Consider the following 4,702-nt stretch of genomic DNA (forward strand, 5'->3'; position numbering starts at 1 on the left):
TGTGAGGGGAACAGGGTGTCTCCTAGCAACTCTCAGCATCCATCACTAACCACACTTCCCAGGATTCTTTGAGAGAACCCATGAGTGTCCAAAGTGAAATAAAGGTCTGGTGTGGATATGGCCAGGGACAGCTTAGGTTTAAACATGTGCCTGCTGTAGAAGGTGGGGGAAACCCTGAAAAGCAATGATACGGTTCACAATGTTTTCCTTTTGGAAAGGAAAGGGGCTTCCCCTCTGCCCAGTGCCCACCCACCCAATCTCCTCCCCTCCCTCTCCTCCTCCCCTCCCTCTCCTCCTCCCCTCCCTCTCCTCCTCCCCTCCCTGCCCCTTCGCCCTGGGTTAGTGTTGGACTATGACTTGAGAGACCAGGGTTCGAATCCCCACACAGCCATGAAGCTCACTGGGTGTCCTTGGGCCAGTCACTGCCTCTCAGCCTCAGAGGATGGCAATGGTAAAACCACCTCTGAATACCGTTTACCATGAAAACCCTATTCATAGGGTTGCTATAAGTTGGGATCGACTTGAAGGCAGTCCATTTCCATTTTCAAACATGATTGCACAGGAATAAATCCCATTGAACTCAAAAAGTTTGCAACTGATCAACCCACCCTCCCTTCTGCTCCCTCCTATCTCCTCCCTCTTGCCCCTTCCTTTCCCTCCAATCCCCTCTTTCCCCCTTTCCTCACCCTCCTCCTCCCCATGGTCAGTTTTACCTATCTTAAGCATGATTGCACGGGAGTAAATATAATTGAACTCAATAAGCATGCAAATCATCAAACCTGCCCTCCTCTGCCCCTTCCTTTCCCCCTCCCCCTCCAATCCCCTCCTTCCCCATCCCCCTCCTTCTGCTCCCTTCTCCCCTCTCTTTGTTCTTCCCTCTCCTCTCTCCTCCCTCTGCTCCTACCCCATGGTCAGTTTTACCTATCCTAACCATGATTACATAGGAGTCAATCCCATTGAACTCAATAAGCAGGCAAATGATCAGACCTGCCTTCCCCCTCCTTCCCCCTCCCCTCCCTTCTTCCTTCTTCCTCATGACTGCATGGGAGTAAATCCCACTGAACTCAATAAACATGCAAATGTTCAAACCTGTCCTCCTCCCCTCCCCCTCCTTCCTGCTCCTCTCCCCCTCCTCCCCTCCACCCTTCCTCCCCTCCCGCCTCCTCCTCCCCTCCTCCCCATTCCCTGTTGTTAGTTTCACCTATCCTAACCATGATTGCAGGGAAGTAAATCCCACTGAACCCAATAAGCATGCAAATGATAAATCCATTCTCAGCAAGCTTGCACAGGATCCCATTTCTTACCTTCCGGGTTAAAAAGCAAAGAAATTCACTAATAGGCAAAAAACCTTGCGGTTTAAGAATGTACCTATAGCCCACAGATATTTCTATCAAACTTTTAAAAGCAGGGAAATTGGGCAGCTATAGTGAATGCACCAGGGGAGCAGGAGACCTGACCTCCTCTCTGAGATATTGTACCGCCCTACAAATTTGTCAAAATGCAAACACAATTTGGGTTGATCTTTCACAGTCTAATCCACTTCCTCTGTAGCTTGGAAGAATTTGGTAACATGCGTCTTTTTTATGTGTGAAATCTACACTATATATACCCATTCTTGGTATTGATTTCCTGCTTTATTCATTCATTTATTTATTTCACGCCCTTCCTCCCAACAGGGGCCCAGGTCGACAATTTAAAAGGTCTGTCAAGTGACAAGGCCTTAAATCTCTTCCTCTGAGAATATTTTGGCAAAAGTTAGCCAGCATTTTCCAATTCTTATTTCATTTTTATTATCAGAAAATCACAACCCTTGTGGAACATTTTGTGGAACATGATGGATTCCATGAACTTTATTCAGGTCCAAAAATACTGCTGTGAGATATCTCTTTCACAGTGTTCAGAACTAAAAGTTAACAATGGTCGTTCATCCAGTTTCTATAGCATAAGAAGGATTCTGTCATTTTATTCAGTCTTGACATAACTCATTATATGATATAATGTGCCATTGTGTCAGCTGTGCTGTAGCCTTTATTAATCAAGACCAGATTCCATAATTCTCTGATGATTAAGACATGGGAGATGGGGATGAACAGGCTCTTGGGTAACCCAGGGTTCATAATTAAGACATGCAACTGATTGATGGACATGATAAATTAACAGTAACGTCTTTTGGAAACTGTCTGTCACATGAGGGTTTGATCATACGGGTCTCAGTGCTCTTGTTCTAACTTTTAAACTCCATGTGGAATTAAGGCAAGGATGTCAAGATGAATCCTGCTTTCTTCCTGCTTCACTGCCATAATTTTGATTAACCTGATCTTTCAGCAGGGGGAAACAGATAGTTGGCTCCTATCCACAAACCCATTAAGAAAATGGCTGTCCTGGTGAGGGAATGATTTCCATTCAAATAATTATGAGGTCTTCATACAGTTTTCTTTTCTGTGCTTCATTACAAATATCAAAATAATTTAAGAGCTTAATAATTTTGTGATTCAGCAATTGCTTTCTAAGATAGAGAGTGAGTTTTCAAAGGGATCAGAAGTAAGACTGCAATATGATGAGCTAAGAAATAATATTGTATATCAGGTATGGGGAACGTGTGGCTCTCCAAATGTTGCTGAACTACAACTACCATTATCTCTGACCATTGGCCAAGCTGTCTGAGGCTGATCAGATGTGCAGTTTTACAACATCTGGAGGGCCACAGGTTCCCCAAACCTGTTATAGATTATGTTGCAGGTTATGATTGCCAAGATAGTGGAGGGTTTTTGTGCTAGATTGTCCAAGAGAATACAGCTTGGAATCTCTGTTCTACTAAGACTGCAATCTATATAAAATTTAAGAATATAAAAAGGATCCTACTGCATCAGGGCAAAGTTCCATCTAGTGCGGAGATGCGGAGCCGATGGCTCTCCAGATGTTGCTGGACTTCAACAACCATCATCCTTGATGATTGGCCATGCTGGCTTGGGCTGATGGGAGTTGTAGTTCAAAAAAGTAACTTTTCCAAGCTTTGGTCATACTGTCCATCCAGATTATGTCTATCTACATGGTTTTAAACATCCACAAACCATATTTCATATGGTTTGTGGGAATGACCTTCTATTTGCAGAAGCCATGCTGATTCTCCCACATCCCACACTTCATATGGCTGTATATGGTCCTTCCAGTATGTAATAAAACTGCCTCATTTTTCAATAAATCAGCCAGTCTTCCTTCCATGATCCTAACAAATTTAGTTCATTTATTTCTGCACCAGATATCCCAAATTCTCAGTAGCCATTGGAAATTTGTTGGTATATCTTTCATTTTCCAATTGTAACTGATGAACGTTCTAGCAGACATTAAAGGATAAATGTTGATTTCCTGATCTTCTGCAGGAAGTTTGGTTTTACATAACCAAAAAGTACAATTTATTATCAACTAATATTTATAAGAATTTGCTAAAATATATGCTCATTTTTCTCATTTTGGGCAGGACATTCACTTTTCAAGTGAAGCTTTCTTGCCTTTAATTAGTGACTCTGCTTATTCGTCTCAAGGGAATCCACTTCGATCTTTTTAATGTCTCTTTCATATGCAGAGGTAAATACACTCTGCACTTCTGTTCTTGCATTTGAACAAACTATTTCTATTGACTACAGACTACTGTAGTCTTCACTATCATTCACAAACCAGAACCACTTTCTAAAAGAATCCCATAAGATAATATCCAGAACATCAAGGACAATTGTACAGAAATCCTGCAGAGCTAAGGAGTAGTGTACATATATACAAAGAGTCAGTAAAAAGTCCATTAGTGAAAGTGCAACTGAAATTAATCTGATCCTTCTCCCACGTGTCATTTGTATGAGTGCCACTCGCTAGCATTTTTGACAATAACTCTAAATCACAAAGTGAACTGGATGCAACGAGGGATTTTCACGTGAATCAAGCAGTGTGTCGTTTGAAAGAAGACAGAGTTTGGCTTGCTGTATGTGTGCGCGCATGTGTTTTAAAAAGGCAAACCCATGATATATCTTGGAGTCTATCCAAGTACTAGTGAGAGGTCCTGCCAAAAAGCAAGAAACAGTATCTGAAGTGTTTGCAAGGGAAGAAATTCATGCCAACACTCATCCAGTGACATCTGAGAGGAAAGAGAATTTCACATATGATTGAGTTAGACTGGCTGCCATGATCAATTAAGCTCATTCGAGAGCCTCTGCTGTTTTACATACTGCCAGAAAGACACAATTTGTCTACAGCTGCATTTCTTAAGTCTGATGCTACCTTTTACTAGACAGGAGGGAAATCAGGAAAGTCTTGCACTTTTTTTTTTCAAGTGGAACAATATTCTGCAAATATTTTGAAAGGGTTCGCTTCCTGCATGCCTAGGATTGCTGCCTGCATGTCCGGAGTTACTGAGGATGCCCGAGCTCCACTTTTTGCAACCATGCAGTGCCATGCCTCCTGCTATTGGGCATGTCTACTCAGAAGTAAGGCCCATTGAGTTTGATGGGACTTACTCACAGGTAAGTGTATAGGCTTCTAGTCGGGTGTGCTGTGGTGCAAGTCCTATGCGTGTATACTTGGAAGTAAAATCCCACTAGAGTTGAATAGGACTCTTCCCACACCCCACACCCTGCACCCCCAGTATGTGTGCATAGATAGCTGCAACCCTTTGCGCACTTACTTGGGACTTGAACCCACTTGGGACATAAAT

Source organism: Rhineura floridana, chromosome 4 (assembly GCF_030035675.1).
Source record: "Rhineura floridana isolate rRhiFlo1 chromosome 4, rRhiFlo1.hap2, whole genome shotgun sequence".
Taxonomy (NCBI): Eukaryota; Metazoa; Chordata; class Lepidosauria; order Squamata; family Rhineuridae; genus Rhineura; species Rhineura floridana.